Genomic DNA, 24,495 nt, shown 5'->3' with positions numbered 1-24,495 from the left:
GACAGGGAATCTTGGCATGCTGCAGTCCATGGAGTTGCAAAGAGTCAGACATGACTTAGCAACTAATGACAATAATCTTATTCACAATTTAAGTTTGCACCTCATTTATATCCCAGTGAGCAATTAACTGGACTTCCCCTGTGGCTCAGATGTAAAGAATTTACCTGCAACACAGGAGACTCAGGTTTGATCCCTGGATTGGGACTATCCCCTGGAGTAGGAAATGGCAACCCACTCCAGTATTCTTGCCTGGAGAATTCCATGGACAGAAGAGCCTGGTGGGCTACAGTCCATAGGGTAGCAAAGAATCCAACGTGACTGAGTAGCTATAACTTTCAAGCAATTGACCAGCCAGCTTTATTTTCTCTCCAGTTTCATTTCTTGCTTTTTCTTCTATGTACTAGACTCCAGAAATATTGAGCCCTTATAATTTACCAAATGTTCAGATGCTCTGCCAACATTCAAGACTTAACACGTGCTGTTCCCTTAGCCTGGGATTGGGACACGCATGAAAACCCCAGTTTCATCTGGCTAACTCCTTCATCTTCCCATTTCTTGTTAGTCTGATTTAAAGGTTTCGCCTCACTTTTTTTTGTGGAATTTGCCTTGAATCACCAATATTTAAGTAAGTATTCTTCCACCTGTTCTCAGAGCACACATGACTGTGTTTACCTGCATTCTTTCTTCTCCCTCGTAGAACAAGAAATCCTAGGTTCCAGGATCTCTGATTGGCATTGCCAGTGCCTAGTGTAGTACCTTATGTTAGGCACTCAATAAATCTTTCATGAATGGTGGATTTTAATTCTGGCATATGACTCGACATCATTTACTGCCAATCAAATTCATGCATTAAGCCTCCCATTCACACTTCTATTATAACACTTTATCTTTTGATAGATTAAATTAGGCTGAATGGATTGTTTACAAGTGTAAACATATGAAAGCATTTATTAAACAAAATGTTTCTTATGGCAAAGAAAATATTTGGGGTTCCATAAATCTCATAGTTGATTCTAGCAAACAGGAAATTAAATATTTTAGCCTCCCTTTCAGTTGAGTGGGATTGTAAGACTGATTTGTGATGAATAGACTGTGAGTAGAAGTGATATACACCACTTGCAGACGTGGGCTCTAAAACTTCCCCCTTGAGCCTTCATCACCTCTCAGTACTTCCATGACAGATGGAAGGAAAAGAGTCTAAATATATTAACAACCATGTGAAGTCCCCCATCACCAACATCAACTTGCATTAGAGGCTTATTCACACAAGAGATGAAGCTGTGTGTTAAAAAAAAAAAAAAAAAGCAGAACTTCAATTCTAAAAGAACAAGTCTTCCTTTTTAGAAATAGGGAAGCATTACCACTCAGCTTATTTCTTTCAAAATAATATTCAGAAAAAATTTAAAACCCTTGGCAAAATATTAAAGCTTTTAATAATGTATATATTTTTTCTTTTTAAAAAATACTTGAGTCAACTCTTAAAATATAAAATAAAAACTGTACACAGTTTAGCTACTGATTGTTTGGCCTGGCTTCTCTACAGTTATAGGTAGTTTGCAATTTTTTCTCTAAAACAATAAGGTCTGTTTACAGTACTTGTGGGCCTATACTTTATTTAAAAATAGGATTCTATAAAGAGGATTTAAACTATAAGACCTTTTTGAGTCACAGCTTCAAGAAAAATTAGAGATTATATGAAATAAGTTAAAACTTTAGGAAAAAGAGTATGTTATCTCATTACCATTTATAATGTTTTGTTTGGGAAATTTATAAACATACACAAAGTAGATGTGATATAATGAACCTCAGATAGCTATTAACCAGATTCAACATTTATTAACAATTTTCTTTTATCATTTACCCCTTGTCCCTTTATGGCTAAATTCTCTCAGCAAACCTGATACCATGTCATTTCATCCATAAATACCTGAAGTACAGTATGTATCATGCTAACAAGTCTTTTTTGTTAATGTAAACCACACTAACCTTGGATTCGTTTCTATGCTTAGTGAACTATATATAATACGCCCAATATATAATATGTACATATATTTTAAAAATATATTATTGTGAAATGATTCTGTTCTGATATTTACTTTTTTCACTTAACACATATTTCTACATTAGTACATGTAAATCTATCTTGTTATCGGTTGATAGCTGAATAGCATGCCATTGCAACAGATGTACCAAGATTCATTATGTATATGTACATGTATATCTTTGTTGACTTGTGCAAGTACTTGTAGGATTAGTTCTTAGAACTGGAATTGCTAGTTCAAAACGTGCACACATTAAAAACATTTTAGAGGTAAAATAAAGTTTTTAAATTAAAATGTTTTAATGTCATCTGATATGCAGTCTATATTCACATTTTCCTAATTTTCACATAACTTCCTTTTAATAATTGGATTGTCCGCTTCTTAGAGTTAGTTCTCTCTCAAGTTTCATTGATTCTATAGCCTTCAATTTTTATTTTCCATGCTATTAACTTTTTAAGAAGCAAATATTGTCCTGTAGACTGTCATGTGAAATAAACTGATCTCAGGGAGATTATACAACTTGCGTTATAATTGAGTTCATTTGGCTGACCGTTGTCATTGCCTCTGAGCTAAGCCATCATATTTGAGTGTTATGAAAAACTTTACACTAGAATCAATTGTTGCCAGAGAAATAAATCAGGCCTAGAGAGGTGAAGAAAAATTGGTCAGAGGATATTGTCAGGTAAAGGAAGGAAACAGGAAAGCTTTTATTCCTTCATGTTTATGTTTTACTTTAAATCCCTGGACTCATTAGAATTATAATTGCTCTTTTAATATCCTTGTCAACTAATTCCATCTTTGATTTTTCTGTGTCTATAATGATGGATTTGTCTCCTGATAATGGTTCATATTTTTCTACTTTGTATATCTAGTAATCTTGAGGATGAGAAGGCTGGATGGCATCACTGACTCGATGGACGTGAGTCTGAGTGAACTCCGGGAGTTGGTGATGGACATGGAGGCCTGGCGTGCTGCGATTCATGGGTTCGCAAAGAGTCGGACACGACTGAGCGACCCTTCTGATCTGATCTGAATCTTGACTGTATGCTAAGAATTGTGAGTCATATGTTATAGAATGCCAGATTTCTTTTTTTTTTTTTTTACAAAGATTATTGAACTTTGTTCTAGCACACAGCTAGCTTACATTCTCTCACTTCCTTCCTTTTGTTGCTTGAATTCAGTTTGGGCAGTTTTAGAGCAGATTTTACTCTGGGATTAGTTTGGTCTAGTAACCAAGATGTGACTGTTTTGACCACTCTATGATGCCCTATGTATGAAGAAGTATTTTTATCCTGACTGATGAGAGTGCCAATACTGAGCCCTATGAGATCTCCATGAATTGTGTTGGTTCCACTTCTAGTAGTTTCATCCCAGATCTCCTTGGAAGGCTGGTCAAAACTTGGCCAAATACTTGAAAGGATCCTTCTACAGGTCTCCATGGCACACTATCCTTTCCTTTCTCCTCTTCTGACCCGGCCTATCCATCAATCATTAGTCTCTTCCTTTTCTGGTATTCCTCCCTGAAAAACTGTAGTCTCTACACTCAACTGGGTTATGCTTGGGTTCCCCCTGCCTTTTTCTGGGCATGGATGGACCCTTCCTAGGTAATCAGCTCTTAGGTATCATATTGCCATTTCTCTTCTCTCATGTATCATAGACTTGTGCTGCCTGGAGCCAGTCTGAAAACAGTTATTTCCTCCACCCCCTGGGTTTTCTAGTATTTTACGGTGGCAGGGTGATTCTTATTGCAATTAACCCTCCACGAGTGAAAGCAAAACTCTTGAATATGCATCTTTAATTAAATAACTCATAAATGTGTAGTTCAACATATTCATTATTGTGATGGATCTAGCCTAAGGTAACCACCACCTCTTTAGTCATGAATCACACCCTTTTATAATTTCCTCACCCAGAGTGCCGGAGAAGGCAATGGCACCCCACTCCAGTACTCTTGCCTGGAAAATCCCATGGACGGAGGAGCCTGGTAGGCTGTGGTCCACGGGGTCGCTAAGAGTCGGACATGATTGAGCGACTTCACTTTCACTTTTCACTTTCATGCATTGGCAACCCACTCCAGTGTTATTGCCTGGAGAATCCCAGGGACGGGGGGGAGCCTGGTGGGCTGCCGTCTATGGGGTCGCACAGAGTCGGACACGACTGAAGTGACTTAGCAGCAGCAGCAGCACCGAGAGTGCAAGCAGAACCTGTAATTTGTTTCTAATCAATAGAAAATGGGAAAAGTAAAAGATTTCGTCTGCAATTAAATACCTTAATACGTTTACTTTAAAGGGAATTACTCTTGTGATCCTGATCTAATTAGGTAAGTCATTTAAAAGATGGTCTAGAAGTCAGAGACTTGATATTGAGACTCTATGTCTGGCCTTGAAAAAACGACTCCCCCCACCAAAAAAAAGAAAAAAAGTACGAGGAAATCTCCCACAATGAAGTGACATCAGTCAACAACCTGAGAGAGGCTGGGAGTAGGTCCTTGCCTCCTTGAGAATGCAGCCAGCCAATACCATGATTTCAGTCTTCAGTAACGTGATTACAGAGAGACTTTGAGTACAGAACTTAGCTATACAGACCCCAGGTTTATGATCTACAGAAATCGTTTCATAATAAATAATTGCTGTTTCAAGTCACTAAGTTTTTATTAATTTCTAGCAGCATAGGGCTTCCCAGAGGGCACAGATGGTAAAATGTTTACCTGCAATGCAGGAGACCCAGGTTCGATCCCTGCGTCAGGAAGATCCCCTGGAAAGGGAAATGGCAACCCACTCCAAGTACTCTTCCCTGGAAAATTCCATGGACAGAGGAGCCTGGTAGGCTACAGTCCATAGGGTTGAAAAGAGTCGTACATGACTGAGCAACTTCACTTTCAAGACAGCATTTGTATCCTATAGAGATACATTTGTATCTACATTGCAGGTGGATCCTTTACCATCTGAGCCACCAGGGAAGCCCAATAACATCCATACCTATCCTCTAAATTTGTGTTCCCATCTAAAGCCAAAACCTCCGATTTTATACTCATTTCCATCCTCTCTTTCATACCTAAATATTTTTCTAGCAAATGTCCCCCTCTATTCCACAACATCAAAATATCCCTCTACTGGATTCTTCATCTTATTGTCATTATATCATGCTGTTTCACTCACCTTTCTCTATAAGATACTGTAATCTCTATAAAATACTGTAATCTCTATGAGATACAAATGTATCTCTATTAGATAATGTAATTCTATTGAACATATAATGAATGCCCCAAATGCTTCTAACTTTTCATAAGCCACATTAAACACTGCAGCTACATATGAAGGAGGCACATCGTTTGCCACACAACATGACTCATTGATCTGGTGATCATCCTCTATTCTCAGACTACTTCCTGTAGAACATGGATTTCAACAGCCTCTTGACACTGCGAGTACCTCTATCTCATTTCACTATCCTTTGTTTCATTTATGTCTTTCTCCTCCTCTTACACAGGTTAAATTATATGCTTAGATATTAAAACCACTCCCTTGCAAATATCCTGGTCTCACTTGCTCCTTTCTTCCTTTACTTTGCTGTACAATAAAAAGCTAAAAACTGGAAAAGAAACAATGCTCATCATCCCCAGTTTCTGGTCTTACCAAAAGTGACTAGAAAAATAAACCTAAAATCAGGATGACTCTTCCCACTATAAGTTTAGGTTAAAATTATCCTATATGACTATTACCATATTTTTTCCTCTCTGCTCTGCCACACTCAACAGCTTATGACCTTCCCTTTTTACTTGGTTGAAAGAAATTCAAGAAGAGATCAGAAGAGAACTTCTACATATTCCATCTCACATCAACTCACATAATAATATCTGTATGTGCTGTGCTTACTTGCTCAGTCGTGTCCAACTCTTTGAGACACCATGGCCTGTAGCCCGCCAGACTCCTCTGTCCATGGGGATTCTCCAGGCGAGAATACTGGAGTGTATTGCCATACCCTCCTCCAGGGGATCTTCACAGCCCAGGGATAGAACCCAGGTCTCCCACATTGCAAGTGGATTCTTTACCATCTGAGCCACCAGGGAAGCCCAATAACATCCATACCTATCCCCTAAATTTGTGTTCCCATGGAAAGCCAAAACCTCTGATTTTATACTCTTTTCCATCCTCTCTTTCATACCTAAATATTATTCTAGCAATTGCCCCCCTTTATTCCACAACATCAATATATCCCTCTACTGGATTCTTCATCTTTTTGTCATTACATCATGCTATTTCACTCACCTTTCTCTATAAGATACTGTTTTATATTCTTGCTGACGTTTTAAAATTAACCCTCAAAATTGTCTGTAGTGTCTGTTGTGGACTGAGTTGCGTTTGCCTTCCCTAATCTCCATACCTTACAATGATACTGTAATTGAAGATAGGGTCTTTTTTTTTTTAACTTTACAATATTGTATTGATTTTGCCATATATCAACATGAATCCGCCACAGGTATGTGTGTTCCCCATCCTGAACCCTCCTCCCACCTCCCTCCCCGTACCATCCCTCTGGGTCATCCCAGTGCACCAGCCCCAAGCATCCAGTATTGTGCATCGAACCTGGACTGGCGACTCATTTCATATATGATATTATACATGTTTCAATGCCATTCTCCCAAATCATCCCACCCTCTCCCTCTCCCAGAGTCCAAAAGACTGTTCTATACATCAGAAGATAGGGTTTTTAAGTAAGTGGAAATTAGGAGAAGGGGACCACCACGCTCATGGGCACACGAAGTAGAGCTGCCACCCTAAAGGTGCCACCTAGAGGACAGAGCCTTGAGCCAAAGAAATTTTCTCAAGTCTTAAAAATCTAGTGGAATTTTCCCTGCTACGTTTCAGACTTGCTTAGAACCTGTGATCTTTTTCTTCTTTCCAGTTCCTCCCTTTCAGAATGGGAGTATCTATTCCCATGCCTGTCCCATCATTGTTTTGGGAGGAACAGATTATCTGTCTGCTTTCACAGGTTCACAGCTAGAGAGGAACTTTGTCTCAGAATGAATCATTCCCAGCCATAGGTGATTTAGTCGAGATTTTGGATTTAGCATTGATGCTGGAATAGGTTTAGACTTCTGGGGCTGCTGGGATAGGGTGAAGGTAATTTGAAGATGAGGATATGAAGTCTGAGTGGCTAAAAAGTGGAGTGTTATAGACTGAAATATTTCCCTCCAAAATTCAAATCGAAGTTATAATCCTCAGTATCTCAGAAAGTAGTCTTTGAAAAGGTAATTAAGTTAAAAAGAGGTGGTTAGGGTTGGCCCTATTCCAGTAGGACTGATATCATTGTAAGAGGAGGAAATTAGGTCACAGATACAGGAAAGGAAGACCATGTGAAGAAACAGGGAGAAGATGGCCATCTACCAGCCAGGGAAAGAGGCCTAAGAATGAAATCATCCCCGCTGACATGTTGAGCCTGGATATTTAGGCTCCAGAACTGAATCAACAAATTTCTGTTGTTTAAGCCAATCAGCAGGTGGTGAGCAGTTGTTGCCACTAGAACATATCTTCTCCCTCTCTTCTTCCCCCTTTTCCTCTTATAGACGAACTCTAATTAGGCTCTTGTCCTCGTTATATGATTAAAACTCTTGTTGTTAATGCCATCAATAAACTTCATGCTGTGAAATTCAGCGTTTCTCTCTCTCATTACACATCTCATTGGACCAGTAGTCAGCATTCAACACAGGTGATTACTACCGCCTTCTTGATGATTTTTCTTTTCATCTGGTTCCCAGGACTTTACATCCTCTTGACATACCTCCTACCCTACTTTTTTCTCAGTCATCTTTTCTGACTCTTCTTCATCCCTGTTTATAAGATTGAAAGACCTCACTCTTTTAATCCTCTGCTTTACTATAAATATAAAAGTAATTGCATGGTTTGATGCTTTCGAATTATGGTGCTGGAGAGGAATCTTGAGAGTCCTTTGGACTACAAGGAGATCAAACCAGTCAATCCTAAAGGAAATCAGTCCTGAATATTCACTGGAAGGGCTGACGCTGAAGCTGAAGCTGAAACTCCAGTAGTCTGGCCACCTGATGCAAAGAACCAAGTCATTGGTAAAGACCCTGATGCTGGGGAAGCTTGAGGGTAGAAGAGCAGGGTGACAGAGGATGAGATGGTTTGATAGTATCACCAATTCAATGGACATGAGTTTGAGCAAACTTAGTGAGATAGTGAAGGGCAGGGAAGACTGGTGTGCTGCAATGGGGTTGCAGAGAGTCAACTTAGTGACTGAACAACAAATGTCTATATGTAGGCCAGATTCTCCAAAAATGTGCATTCCTGTGATCTTCACTAGTTTATTTAATAGACGTCTCTAATTCAACATGTTTAAATCTGAACTTTCCTAATTTTCCCCAAACCTCTCTCCCCATGGCCTTTAACATCTTTTTAATTTTTACCATATATTTGCTGTGTTAGTCTGAATTCTCCAGAGAAGGAGAAACAATAATTATTATAAGCCAAAGAAAAATATTTTTCATTTCAATCAACTAACCTCCAAAATTTTATAAAGTGCTATCCCCATTAATCTGGTCAAACTTTGCATAATATCATAGGTCTATTTTCTGTAACCATTTCTTTATGTATTTTATCACAGTTCATCAAACCAGAAATAATACCATTTTTAACTCTGAGCATTTATAGTGTCCATTAATGTGCACTCAGGATTGAAGGCGGAAGGTAAGTGGTGGGGACAAGGATATAGTGGTAAGTAAGTAAACTCTAATTTTCTGGTCATTGTCCTTAAATCTGATATCAATCATGTATAACACTGTAATAAAAGGTTAAAATGCCTCAAATATTATAGAGAATAAACAAAAATGCAATATCTATGTCTATGGAACACAGAATAGTATTTATGTGGGAAATAAAAAGGAGTGGAGGTGGTGGTAAGCATTTTCACATCTCAATTCCAGGTAATAATAGTTAATAATATCTTTGCTTCCCTATCCATTCACTTCTCCCATCAACAGATACATTTCAAACTGAATAAGATATTTTCTCTTTCACTATATATATACACACACACCCCTACATATAATACATACAAGCATTTGCTATAATATATTAATATATTCCAATTCTTTACTTTTCTGCTTTCCTCACTAGACTTTGAGTTTCTGGATAGCAGTACTTATTTTCTTATCACTGTTTCATTGTATTTGAAATCAAGTTTTGGACATTTGAATGCTAAAGACACAAAAATTAATATTATCAGCTGCCTATTGCAGCTTCCCAGGTGGCTCAGTGGTAAGAAGCCACCCGCCAGTGCAGGAGATAAAGGTTCAATCCTTGTGTTGGGAAGATCCGCTGAAGAAGGCCATGCAACCCTTTGCTGTATCCTTGCCTGCAGAATCCCATGGACAGAGGAGTCTGCCAGGCTACAGTCCAAGAGACTGCAAAGAGTCGGACATGACTCAGCACACAGCAATGGCCTGTTGTGCTTGCTAGATATTTTATATACACTGTTGCTCAATGGACGAAGATAATACTCACAGAAAGACCTTAAAATAAAACTAACCCTCCTGAAATATATTTTCCACATGTTTCAAAGGAGTCATATTTTTCTTGTTTTTAAGAATGTCGAGTCTCCGCTGAGGCTAACTGGATTTTGGAGAGTAGTATCTTCTGTCAATCTTGGGGGCAATATGTATGTCCTATAGAGCGAGGTCATTTACCAGAGGTAACTGAAAATCTGACAAAACTGTCCTACAAAAGACAAAATATGAAAATAACAATGCCAAAATAATTGAAAATTTCCACTCAAATGCCAGGGCAGAGCACAACTGCACCAACTGACAGGAAAAAAAAGAATAATTTACTAAGGTATTTCTTATCCATTGTACCTCACCCCTACAAACACATTGAAGCTGTGTTGAAAACTACATTACAAGTTATTGCTGCCTTGAGCTTCAATAACTTGTAAAATGCTGGCAATGCACCTACTATAAACATTGAAAAAGCATCTTTAGTACATTACTGCCTCCAGGAGTGGAGCCCATGTTTATGGAATTGGGAAGTTATCACCTCATCTCTTATGTATGTCGAACAGCTTACCCACTTTAAAAAGGCTGCCATGCAACTCCACACATATCAGGCAAAGGATAGTGGTACTTGGCAGGGGGAATAAAACAACAACAACATTTCTTTCTTAGCTCATTTATCTTACTTACTCCCAAATCTGGCTAATACGGTTCTGTTAAATAATATTCCACATAAAATATTAAGCATGCTACTTCCCCTTAGAGATCTTTCCTAACCCATATTCAAAGACAGCACTAAAAATTCCCTCAAATGTAAAGCACCAACAAATGAATCACTACAAAATAAAGGGGTCAAAGTTCCTTTAATGAATTTAAAATGTCAATCTCATTTCCGCTTCCTGCCATTTCCTGTGATTAAAACAACTTCCTTTGACATGACTTACATCCTGTCTTCTAATCTAAGGTCTTTCTGGTAGAAGCTATTCACAGCAGGCTAGCATAACCCAGGAGCTTATTCGAATGCAGAATCTCAGACTCCACTCCAAGCCTACTGAATCAGAATCAATAATTCAACAAGATCCTTAAGTCATTAGTATGCAGGTTAGAATTTGAAGACCAATGCTCTAGGGCCCAGGTCAAATAGAAGAACTGGCCTAGAATGGGTGTCATTTAGTATTGGTATCTACTTAAAAAGTGATATGTTTAAGTCTGTGAAAGGCTGGACTAAATGAAATAAGTAGCTGTTTCTGCTTCTACAGCGATCGTCTGTATTGAGGTAATGTGTACAACACTGTCTTTCAGGGGAGTCTAGACTATGCAGGGTCTTTTCCTTGGATATGCAGAAGTACCCAGTTTGCTCAAATGAACTACTGTACGCCTACTAAGTACTAGGCCTATGGTGGTGGTTTAGTTGCAAAGCCGTATCCAACTCTTGCAACCCCATGAACTATAGTCTGCCAGGCTCCTCTGTCCATGGGATTTTTCAGGCAAGAATACTGGATTGGGTTGCCATTGACTACATTAGTAGATAATTTTTGAACTTGCTTTTGCCATGATTTTTTAAAATCATTATTATATAGCTTAATATAGTTCTTCTGCTGCTGCTACTGCTGCTAAGTCGCTTCAGTCGTGTCCGACTCTGTACGACCCCATAGACAGCAGCCCACCAGGCTCCGCCATCCCTGGGATTCTCCAGGCAAGAACACTGGAGCGGGTTGCCATTTCCTCCTCCAATGCATGAAACTGAAAGTGAAGTCGCTCAGTCATGTCCGACTCTTAGCGACCCCATGGACTGCAGCCCACCAGGCTCCTTAGCTCAGTAATGTGGACATTTAGAAATAAACTACTTATGTCCTAATCTGGACAAATGTTCTGATATATGAAGTGAATTGAAAAAGGAAACTGACAATTATGCATGCACACTGTATGAGCCCATTGTTGAAGTACATATGCCATGTATATTGTATAACATATGACACATGGGCCATATGTATACAAACAAGCATGGGAAGAAAAACATACAAAAAATCTTAGTGATTATTCTGAGGGGTGCAATGAAACACATGGAATGGGAACTTGTATTTTTTAAAGATTTTTGTAGCAATAATACTAGAGGCAATATTTACTACGTGGAGTTCTAAGAAGTTTTCCAACTTGCTTTCTTTACCCAAATGCCACTATTTCTGTTGTTAAGTAGCTAATTTTATTACTTGTCTCATATTTTTCACAGGACTTTTAGCTTTATTTCTAAGAACCATTTCCACTAAAAAGAAAAGTAGTAGGCAGAAAACAAATTACCATTTGACAACAGCTCAGGCATTTTTGGCAGGAAGAATATTCTAATAAAGATAAAATAAGCTTTCAGAGATTGTTGTATATATACACAATCTTATTCTTCTTTAAACTAATACCACAGACTCTTGTGAAGCTTTGGTTTATCAGGAATTGTTCCAGTAGGTGCCCCCACCCTGTCCCTATAAATGAGTCATACCAGGAGGAAATGAGGTCTTTTTCCTAAGGAATGGCAGTACTGTTGTTGCTGCTCTGGCACCCCCTGGTGGAGGAAAACCAGACAGATTAGGAGAACTGAGGAGCAACCCACCGGGAATCTTGTCCGGAAGATAAATGCGTTGCATCTCTCAGGTAACTTCTAAGATTGGAGCACTTGGGGATGAAAGTTCATTTCAGTTACACTGATTTAGTGCTGTGGCCTTCTGATAACGGCACTGCCGGGCCCTCTGTGGCGTGAGCTTGTCTGTGCTTCCTGTGGGTTTTTCATATTTAGCAAAGCAGCTGTGCACAGTTAAGTTCAATATCCAGAGATGCCACAGATAAGGTCACAGAGAAAATCCGAAATGCCAGACTCACAGGATTATACACGTGTGTGTATGCGTGTGGCTTTGCTACAGGTTTGAAATTTTGCCCTCTATTTCGTGGGTCATCATGCAGTTTCCAGAAAAGGCTATCAAAGACAGAACTGTAAGTGGAGTTGCTCTAAGCATAGGCTTTGGAGTCCAACAAACGTGGACTCTGTACACTGAAATATTTACCCTGTGTATCTTGTTTTTCATCTATGAAGTGCATGATAAAATCAACATTTTTCTTACAGAGAATTAGGAGGTTTAAAAGGTTGCACTGTAGAACCCAGTGCTTAGTATACATTAAGCACTTATGTTAGTGATCCAAAAAGGCTTTCTTTAAAATACAAGTTTTTTTTTTTCGTTTTCTTTAGTTTTAATACTGGAGAACTGCAGATGTCTCTCTTTTATTATCTTAAAATCAATCTAATAGTATATAGATGGATGTTTCCGCAAAACATATGATGACCATCCCACAGGTTTTCCAGTTACCCGGAATGATTGATTGCCTGGAGAAGACTATGTATTCTACTGATAAAGCAGGGGTAATCCCCTTTCATAAGAGAATGCAGCCCCACTCCTGGTAATTAAATTTGTATTGTTCTGTGAGGGAGGGGTAGAAATACCGTTAATCTCTCTCTTAGCCTGAGACATCTTTCATGACTGTTTCCTACATGAGTCATTCAAGTAGGTCAGAGAAGAGAAGAGCCCCTTTCCCAAGAGTGAGGCATGTGGTTTGATGCTAAAAAGGTCTAGTAATTGGAGTCGCCAAAGTACTGAATCAGCGCAAATATCAGACGGGGAGTCTCAGAGCACTGCTCTCCAAGTGCCAGCGTGGACGCCATCTGCTGCCATTATACTGACAGCTGCAACCTCTTTGCTGAAGAAAAACACCTGAAAACTCAACCCTAAGTGGACCAGCTGCATCAGGTCCCCGCTGTGGAATCTTCTGAGAGAACCGGTGTTTATTTGGGTTTCAAAAACGCAGTTTCTGCCTCCCTTGCACAAGCCAAGGCCTTATGCTGTTCAAACGCCCCTGTGTATGCTAATACTTTTGGGGGTTTTCCCCTGACCTGAAACTAAATTGGGTATTTCTGAACTGAAGTTCTGCCACAGAAACTGAAATCAGTTAGTGAAGGTTTTTTTTTTTTTTCCCCTTCAGCATTTAGCCTTTTAGAAGTGAGCATTATATTCACAGCATTTTATTTGAATACTGAAGAAAAATCATTAAAGCAACTACACAGAGCACTTATTTCATAGCCTTATCGTTTCACTGGGGCTTCCCTGGTGATTCAGTGGTAAAGAACCCTCCTGTCAATGCAGGAGACGCAGGTTCGGTCCCTGGGTCGGGAAGATTTTCTGGAGTAGGAAATGGCAACTCACTCTCCAGGATTCCTGCCTGGAGAATTCCATGGACAGAGGAGCCTGGTGGGCTGAAGTCCATGGGATCACAAAGAGTTGTGATTTAGCACAAAGCCAGGAAATTATTTTGTTATTACCCAAATGTGTCAAAGCCCTCAGCAGCAATAAGATGCATATATTCTAAAGTATGTGTTTATATATTTTCCCCTAAGATATATTACATCTAATGAATAGGCAAAATTCTTTACCTATGTTTCCTATCTAGCTGCACGTGAAGTGTTTCTAGACAGCCCTCAGTACTTTATGTACATACTTATGTATTTTTCAAAAGTATATACAGTGATTCCTATAAGATAGGCTAATTGCTTTACAAATATCAGCTTTCAAAATTCTCCTTGAAGCCCTACTGCAGCTATAACACATTATCACAAACACGGTAGCTTAAAAGAACACCAGTTATTTTATAATTTTTAAAATGAGTCAGTCTTCCTGGGCTAAAATCGGGTGTTCATTCTGGAGGCTTCAGAGGAGTATCTATTTTCTTGCCTTTTCCAGCTTGAGAAAACACCCTCATTCTTGGTTCTTGGCTACTTACTTCCATCCTCAAAGCCATCATATCTTTATGAAATGATGAATCACGCTGGCTGGCTGCTCTCATCACATCTCCTACTTTGACTCTTCCCCTCTATTTTACTTTTTAAGGCTTCTCTCTTCATCTTAAGATTCTTAATCTCATTCTCAAAGTCCCATTTGGCATGTAATGCAACATACTTGTGGACCTGGATATCTTGAGGGTCATTATTTTGCCTACCACAGCTACTGTAATCATTCTCATTTTACATGTGCGGAAATTGAGTCAGATAAGTTAAGAGATTTGTCCAAGGTCACACAGCTAACTAGAGGCAGAGTTTGGTTTTAAATACCGGCAGTTTGGCTTCAGAGTTTGGGCCTCTAACAACTTCAGTTTAGTATGCATGGACTGAAAAAGAGAAGGAAAGATTGAAGAAAGGAAACAGATAAATATTTTATCCCTACCATCATATACAATCATGCCAGGTGGCATTAAATGAATTAAACTCTTACTTTCCTTTAAGTACTGACAGCAACAAAACGCCATAGCAAAGAGAACTTAAAGACAAGAGAAACAATGCCCCAGAACAATGAGAATGGGCCACTGAGATTGCTCATGTTTGTTGCACCAATTGCCTGAGAAAGGCTGAAAATACTGACAAAAAAGGAAGAACCATAGTTTAAGAATGTAAAAATAACAGACAGTTTGAAAAGTATAGGAAAGTGAGGAGGCTCTGAGTGGATATCAAAGATGTACAATAAAGTGGAAACTGGAAAATCAGAATAATATTTTAATTGGCAACGCAGGAATGCATATAAAGAGAATCTCTTAACCAACAGTTTCATTGCCAAACTACACAAAATAACCAATTCCATTGACATGGAAATCTCTTTCATGTTTGTATTATAATATATTGGAATTCCAAGTTGAACTCTAGGATGGGAGCCTTGTCAAATTTGGAGATGAAGATAATGAAATGAAACCAGGAAATCAAGAAAGATTTAAGCAGCAGAACATATCTAATGACACTGATAATTTTGAAATTAATCCCACTAATGTCAGGATTCAAATTCAGCATCTCCAGTTAATGAAATAAAGCCATCATAAATGTTAGTTGCTCAGTTGTGTTCAAATCTTTTGTGATCCCATGGCCCCTCCAAGGCATTCTTCAGGCAAGAATACTGGAGTAGGTTGCCATGCCCTTCTCCAGGGGATCATCCTGACCAGGGATCAAACCCAGGTCTCCTGCATTGCAGCGATTCTTCACTGTCTGAGCTACCGGGAAAGCCCAAAATATATACACCCAAATATGAGGGCAATCTAGGCACCATTATGCTAATGATGTGTCTCACATCCTCTAATTAAATTTTCCTTTTCAGAAAAAATAACAGTTCCATTTCCAAATATATTTCCAGTTTTTCAACAGATATTTAGAAATCCTTTTATATGATAAGCTGTAAGCGTTGTGTTAGGATGCGTAGATAATGCCATGTTCTAGTCATATGCACATGTTTAAAATGGCAGAGGACTATCCTAAATATGAATATTTAAAACACATTTCCAAAGCAATATCTATCTACTGTAAAAACTTAGAAATATAATCTATTACTATACCAAACAATAAGACATGCTGTTAATAAAAGCTGATATTTTGAATTATTTCTATAGACTTTTACCTTATAAATGCATCTGTGTTTAAAAAAGGACTTACAGTTTAGACACTATTTTCAACTTTTTAAAATTTAACAATGTGTTTTACACAAAATGCTTATGGACATTTCCCCTAATCATTAAATACTATCTCATCTGATAGCTACATACAGTTCTGTTGTAAATGCACACCATAAAGCATGTAGTCAAGACAATTTTGTTTACAATTTAGTGAAGAATTTAATCGCAGAACTCTAAATTTCTCTAAAGTGTTTGCTCCGCAACTCCTGCAGTGACACAGTTCCATGACATTTATCACTACTTTCTGTCAAACCCTATTGCACCATTTCAAGTATCCTGCAATTTCTTTGCAATGGATAATATCTTTTCATTAATTCTTCCTAAGCTCTATATTTAAAGTCCCATTTTTAACACATTAGACCTAGGAGTATAGTCAATGATGATGACTTTTTAGATGTTTCTAAGACAATTTTTCATTGTTTCTCCTCACTGTATTTGCATGATTTCTCTAAAATTACTGAAAATAAAATTTACTCCAACATCCTTTCCCTCACAGCCACTACTATGTCCTCAAATTAGTGAAAGATACCAAGAAAAATGTGTTCAGTAATCAATAAAACAGGTAATTTCCCATGAAAATACCTTAAGCTAAAGAGCTATTCCAAGCAGTATCAGAAATGAATCATGTGATAAAAGCTTTCATCATATGATAAAAGCTTGAAGTCATTAAATATTGATATTATTCTTACTGTTTTATGTTGGACGGTATGGAGCCATTATCTGAAATCCAGAAAAGAGAAACAAAAACATTCTTTCAGATGAATTTGTTGCCTGGCTGCCTTACTACCACAAAGCAGTTTTGACCAATAAGTAAATATTGCCAGTGCCTTAATGTCTGGTTTTTACAGCAAAAGTAATCTTTACAGACAAAAGCCAGGAAAAGACAGAAAGGGAATATATGCAATTAAACTTGTATGATTAAGCCTAAGAAAATTGGTAGGTACTAGATTTATCATTTTTCCTTAAAAATACATGCATTTGATTCACTTATTTTATTTTTTTATTTTTTAACTTTACAATATTGTATTGGTTTTGCCATATATCAACATGAATCCACCACAGGTATACACGTGTTCCCCATCCTGAACCCCCCTCCCTTCTCCCTGCCAGTACCATCCCTCTGGGTCATCCCAGTGCACCAGCCCCAAGCTCCTGTATCCTGCATCAAACCTGGACTGGTGACTCGTCATATATGATATTATACATGTTTCAATGCCATTCTCCCAAATCATCCCAGAGTCTCCCTCTCCCACAGAGTCCAAAAGACTGTTCTATACATCAGTGTCTCTTTTGCTGTCTGGTATACAGGGTTTTTGTTACCATCTTTCTAAATTCCATATATATGCATTAGTATACTGTATTGGTGTTTTTTTTTTTTTTTTTTCTGGCTTACTTCAGTCTGTATAATAGGCTCCAGTTTCATCCACCTCATTTGATTCACTTATTTTAGACTAAAATTACTTTTTACAAAACAAAATACAGTGAAAGTTGATTTACATCTTGGAAAGTACTTTTAACCTTTCTTTAAACAATTTAGCCGTGTAATTTGAACAAAATGATTATGTCCCTTTCCCCATATCATTAAATACTATCTTGTCTAAATACTCAAATTTAAGACTGGATTCAATAATAGAAACTTTTTTACAAAAATACAAAGAATATGATGAAGATATGACTAAGATCAGTTGCTTATTTTTTTTTCTGATAATTTATATACTTATATAAAATACCTACAGATGGTAAAGCGTCTGCCTGCAATGCAGGTAGACCTGGGTTCGATCCCTGGGTCAGGAAGATCCTCTGGAGAAAGAAATGGCAACCCACTCCAGTACCTTTGCCCGGAGAATCCCATGGGGATTGCAAAGAGTCAGACACGACTGAGCGATTTCACTTTCACTAAAGATATATAGTTTAAAAATCCCCTATGAAACAATAAAAATGCTTCAACTCATAAATTGACATTTCAAATATTAAAGTCCTTTTAAATCAGGTGCTTTGAAGCAAAATTAAGGTATATAATAATAAACTGCAATTTAAAAATTCCTGAATATTACTGATAAGACCTGCAGATAATATTTCTCTATTAAAAAATGAGGATAAGGGGTGCTGGCTACAGTTTTTAGCCACTTGTACTAGCTCTTCAAAAAGGACAACCCTAGGGTAGGCCCAAGCTATAAATCTGTTTCGCATAAACAGATAGAATAGATGTTTCTCAAGAGTCCCTGCGTGCCCATAAATGAATACTTCACCAAGGACCAGAAAAGAATAGGTCCCTAGCTACATCAGAGCTTTACCTGTTTGCAGTTTTGTTTTTTTGCTCCAAGAATTAATGAGAACATTTTTGATTCTCATTAATCTAAAAAAAGATTTTAAAAACTGCTTCTTCCTCTAACAGGCAGTGCTTAAACTTAGAACCATTCCCTAATCTCAAGAGTAGTCTCATTTCATTAAAGCCAGAAGTCAGTGCCTGACTATCTCAGCATCTGCCCCCTTGTTTGGGGGGGAAAAAAAAAATTTGTCTAGACAGCTTAAGTAAAGGGTGCTATTTATGTTTGTCTTAACAACTAGAAGAGACTTACCAACTGCATATGGGCAGCAATGGGTGGAGCAGGGCAGGACAGTTGACACTGCCACAGTTACAGGTTATAGTGGGCTTTAAAGTCTGGTCCTGGATGCACAAAGCTCAGAGAAAGAGGACTTTCACATGCCTTCAAAAAGTTAAGCATGTTTTCTACTCAGAGAAGTATTCACTACCATTCTTTAATATTCCAAGCACCAGGAAAAAAAAAAAAATATATATATATATTGTATTTCCTAAGCTTCGTTTTCCTTCTTAAAGAGTCCTTGGGCCTAGAAAAGAAAACAACGGTCTCAAAGGCCCTTGCTGAATCATCTAACTTTGGAGAAAACAAAACTGAACTTTAAGTCCTGCCCTGATGCTCTGGACCAGTTGCATCTACCTAGGACTTATCACCCCCTGCCCAGAAACCTCCTACCCCCTACATCTGCCCGGGACTTAGTGCCCCCGCCCAGGGAACTTATCAACCCCTGCCCAAAAACTCCCACCCCCGTTCAACTACAAATGCCATCTCAACTAAAGATTACCCAAAACGTCCCGCCTGACTAAGGTTTCCCTTATTGCTTCCACAAACTTCCCTTTAAATATGAAGCCTCCCTGATCCCTCTCACACTCAGCCTGGTTGGCAGGCCCTCCTTGCCTGGATAAAGGTAACCTATCCTTCTTTTCTTCCTCGGCCCGAACTATACCTTACACTTCTAGTGTCAGGCAGGCATAGAATGATGACATGGGTTTGCTAATAAAGCAATTCCGAGGGACCACATATTATCACTCTGCCAACACAGCCACCACCACTGCTTTCGCTAACACTCAGACTATTGTAAATAACCTCCACTTCTCTGGTGCCTCTAATGACAAACACTCTGCTGAGTGCTTAACACACATTGTCTCCAACGTACCTTGTGATATCAATGAGAACCGTAAGTATATTCAAAACGAAGGTTTATAAAAGCGGTTGACCTGACTGTCTGTTCCCAGGTTTCTACACTAGACTACCGTCACCTTCCATTTATACAAACCATGTAGTGTATTTTGAATAATGCAGTGTGCCTGCCACTTTTTAAATAAAAATAATCATATAGCTTTGGGAAGCTACCTGCATGTCCATGTCAGGCCCTCAGTTTCAACCACCCTCCCCGCTCTTTGCACCAGTCACTCAGAGTTACTTAAGAAACTGAACTTGCATGCTATTCTGTAAAGCCTCCTCATGTAGCCTTCCATCCAGATTGTCTCAATTTCAGTAGCTCCGTATCTAGTCTTTCACTGGAGCTATACTACTTCAACATTGGAGTCATCTGTATTCCTGTCTACATGAAAATGCAAGGTACTTGAAGATCTGATGCCTGCCTGCCACCTCTGTGCTCTCAAGTTCCTGATACATTGACCAGGGAAAGAACAGGTGTTAAATAAATAATTGTTGAGTGAATTACTGTGTCTGCTCAAGGAAGATGATTTACTATGGAGGGATGCAGGCTGCACCCGGCAGGTCTAGTCGGGGAAGGATGTCTGAAAATGCAGTTGTTGCTTGGAGCAGTCTCTTAATCCTGGGCAATTGTTTCAGCATTTTCCATTTAGTATTGTCTTAATGCATATATTACCTCATTCAATCTATCCATCCTATAATGTATTACTTGCTATAACATATATATTATATACAATGTATTCCCTCCTATAATGTAATACATACTCTGATATAATGCTTATTTAAAATAGCACCTTTACAATTTGGTGCAGATTATAGACATGTGGATTTGACCCTTACAGGTCAGGATCCGTGATGATCAGACTTAGCCGGTAAGAGTTCAGGAAAAAAAGTTTTACAGTTTATTCAGATGCAGTGCTAAAGTACGTCTGCATATTTGTGTTTTAGATGACAAAGAGACAAAGACAGACATATACAGCAGGAGTAAAACAGGAACGGGTTTTGGAAGATGAGTGGTCGAACTGTCCATAAATAGGTCTCAGAATTGATAATCCTTAAATGTTGCAAAGACACAGAAGAGGTCAAGTCTTCAGTAAAGGACATCATTATGAAATGATATGCAATTGAGTTATACAGTTAAGGTTGATTAAACTTCTAGAGTTATTGATAAATATGAGAGAAGTATATTCAAAGATATTTACTACAATGAAATAGGGATTTCATCATTCCCTACATGATGAAGTGTATCCAGAATATTTCTAAGGTTTTTCTATTTTTGTTATAAAACATCTACATACATACATTTTATTTTAAAATTTATTAACTTTATATTAGATTTATCTTTATTGAGGTAACACTGGTTTATGCCTTAAGTTCCATGTGTACAGTATTATATTTCTGCTTCTATGTACCCTGCAGCATGCTTATCACCAAAAGTTTAGTTCCCATTTGTCACCATACATTGGATCCCCTTGACCCCTATCTCTCTCCCCATCCCCAACTCTCTGTCTCTGATAACCAGTACTCTCTTCTCTGTATCTACAGGGTTTTGTGTGGCTTGTTGTTGTTTTATACATATGAGTTAAATATGGTATTTATCTTTCTCTGTCTGACTTATTTCACTTAGCAACCAGGCTACACCCATGTTGTTGCAAATGGCGAGATTTCATTTATAGCTAAATAGTATTTTATTGTATATATACACCACATCTTTATCCATCCATCGCTTGTGGACACTTAGGTTGTTTACATACCTTGGTTATTGTAAATAAAACTGTGATGAACATAAGGTTGCATGTGTATTTCAAATTAGTGTTTTTGTTTTCTTTGGATGAAAACCCAGAAGGGGGATAACTGGGTCGTACGGTGGTTCTAGTCTGAATCTGGGAATCTCCATCCATTTTTTGCAGTGGCTCCATCACTTTACAATTCCACCAGTAGCATAGCATGTACTCAGTTGCTTCTGACTCTTTGCAACTCACGGACTGTAGCCTTCCAGGCTCCTCTGTCTACGGGATTTTTCCCGACAAAATTACTAGAGTGGGTTGCCATACCCTCCTCCAGGGGATCTTCCCAACCCAAGTATATAACACGTGTCTCCTGCATTGCCCACAAATTCTTTACTGTTGAGCCATCGGGGATGTCCCTGTGTTGGAGGGTTCTCTTTTCTTCACATTTCTGTCAACACTTGTTATTTTTTGCCTTTTTGATACCAGCCATTCTAACAAGCATGAGGTAATATTTCATTGCAGTTTTGATCTGTATTTTCCTCATAGATAGTGATGTTGAGCATCTTTTTGTGCTTATTGGCCATTTGTGTGTCTCCTTCAAAAAATATCTATTCTGCTTCTCTGCCCATTTTTTAATCACAAATGATATATCCAGTAGTGAGTTAACATTCAAAATGCCATAAAGAATGCCTACAACTCAGTAGGACATCTATATATTAATAGTATATCTAGATATTCTGAACTGAAAAGAATATAGCAGTGTATTTTTAGTTATCAAGCATTGCTCTAGGGATTTAAGAAGGCAGGGAACTAGAAAGAAATCAAATCAATTTTACAAAATTATGTTGTCGAACTTGCTCTGTTAATATGTCTACATTTGTTCTTTTATACTCCTTTGTAATCTTTAAAGAAAAAATATATAGTTTCCAAAACAAAACATACAAAAAACACGGTAAGATCCAAAAATGTATCTGTTAGTGTCCAAACAGTAAAATAAGAAAAGAAAACTTTTTAGTATTTAAAACAAAAAGACCAGGTATTGTTCAGGTGGTGGAAGAGACTGAGAAACAAGCCCATTTCAGGGAAGAAAGATGGAGACCAGCTCCTGCAGTGCTCAATCAGCATGCCCAGGCTGGAAGGACAAAGGGAAGAGATGTGCGCAAAGAACCCAAGACCTGGGTCACCCACTCTCTTCTTCCAGGTGTTGGCTTCACCTTCTCTGTGAGTTACATGTTTAGACTGACCTTTAAATAATCTTTATAGCTCCATGAGAGTGCTTGCAACGTCTCTGACAGAGTCACATAACTTTCTCCCCTTGTCTCTGAAATTATCACTGTGGCAGAGTGGGTTATTCATATAGTAAGGCTGAGGTCATGGGCCATGAGGTGACATGGACTCACAGGACTAGGAATGGATTGTGTTAAAGACAGGAATATGGATGTGGATTGACTTAAGAGTCTGTAATACAGAGTGAAGTCAGAAATATAAAAACACATATTATATATTAATCTCCATACAAGTAGAATATATATATTCTCCATACATGTAGAATCTAGAAAAATGGTACAGATGAACCTATTTGCAAGGCAGGAATAGAGATTACAAACATGGAGACCAGACTTGTGGATATGGAGGTGGGGAGGAAAGGGTGGACAAATTGAAAGATTAGGATACACACACACACACACACACATTACCATGTGTAAAATATCTAGCTAGTGGGAACCTGCTGTATAACACAGGGAATTACACTTGGTGCTCTGTGATGACCCAGAGGAGTGGGACTGTGGGTGGGAGGTCCAAGAGGGAGAGCATCTGTGTATACATATAGCTGATTCACTTCCTTGTACATCAGAAACTAACATGGCATTGTAAAGCAATTATACTCCAATTAAAAAAAAAAATAAAAGGCAGGGCATGAAAGCAGCTCCAACAAAACCACACAGTCTAAAGTAAATCATGGAATACGAGTCAGAGAGTGGTAGTTGTTCTCCACAGAAAAGATTTATTACCATCAGATCTATTCATGTTTACTGCACAAAGCTTAGAGTACCTCAGAGTTATATTCTATGCAGAGAACACAAACGAATTCCATCTACTCAGAGAGTATATTGGAAAACAAGTGAGGAAGATATGAAATTAGGGATGACCTTGAGTCCCTCAGATGCATGTTTGTTGAAAAGGTGTATCTTTGCTATTTATTATTCATAAAGCTTTGTAACACTTGTAAATGATACAGACTTGTATATTCTAGAGAAGCACAATAGCAATTTCAAGTCTTCTTCCAGCAATATCACCATCACACATGTTTTAATTATGTAGTAAGCAAAACCTGTAAGGAGGCAGTGGAAAAATGGGAAGAGGAAGACTCCTTGGGGTACTGCTGGCTTTAGCAGGCAGCAGCAGCAATTCCCAAATTAGAAAGAGAGAAAGAACAAAAAGCTGAAGGCAGGAAGCCTCATTTCAAGTATCAGCAGTTGTTTTGAAAGGATCATCTTGATGGCTTTGGTAAGGAAGAAGGAAAAGTGTTAGGAAAAGTGAACTGTGGTGTTGGAGAAGACTCTTGAGAGTCCCTTGGACTGCAGGGAGGTCCAACCAGTCCATCCTAAAGGAGATCAGTCCTGGGTGTTCATTGGAAGGACTGATATTGAAGCTGAAACTCCAATATTTTGACCACCTGATGTGAAGAGCTGACTCACTGGAAAAGACTGTGATGCTGGGAAAGACTGGGTCAGGAGGAGAAGGGGATGACAGAGAATGAGATGGTTGGATGGCATCACCGACTCGATGGACATGGGTTTGAGTGGACTCCGGGAGCTGGTGATGGACAGGGGAGGCCTGGCGTGCTGTGGTTCATGGGGTCGCAAAGAGTCGGACACGACTGAGCAACTGAACTGAACTGATATGAGAGGTGTTTACAATTCAGATGATACATACTGTAAAATATCAGCTGAGTTAAAGCCTTCCCTCTGAAAAATATGCACAATATCCAGTGCTATAAGACTATGCCTTATTTTCCTCTATTGCAGAGTTTATATTTTTCAGCAGTATTGGAGAAAGAATGAAGAGAAGCTGCAAAAAGTGATTAGAAATCAACACTGTTTCGGAAAATGAGCATAAAATTTGCTAAGAGCTTTTCATCACCTACATTATGCTTAAATACCACAATAATCATACACGTGACAGAGAGT

The sequence above is a fragment of the Bos indicus genome, chromosome 21 (assembly GCF_029378745.1).
Source record: "Bos indicus isolate NIAB-ARS_2022 breed Sahiwal x Tharparkar chromosome 21, NIAB-ARS_B.indTharparkar_mat_pri_1.0, whole genome shotgun sequence".
In the NCBI taxonomy this organism is placed as follows: Eukaryota; Metazoa; Chordata; class Mammalia; order Artiodactyla; family Bovidae; genus Bos; species Bos indicus.
Note: the sequence above shows the minus strand (reverse complement) of the source record.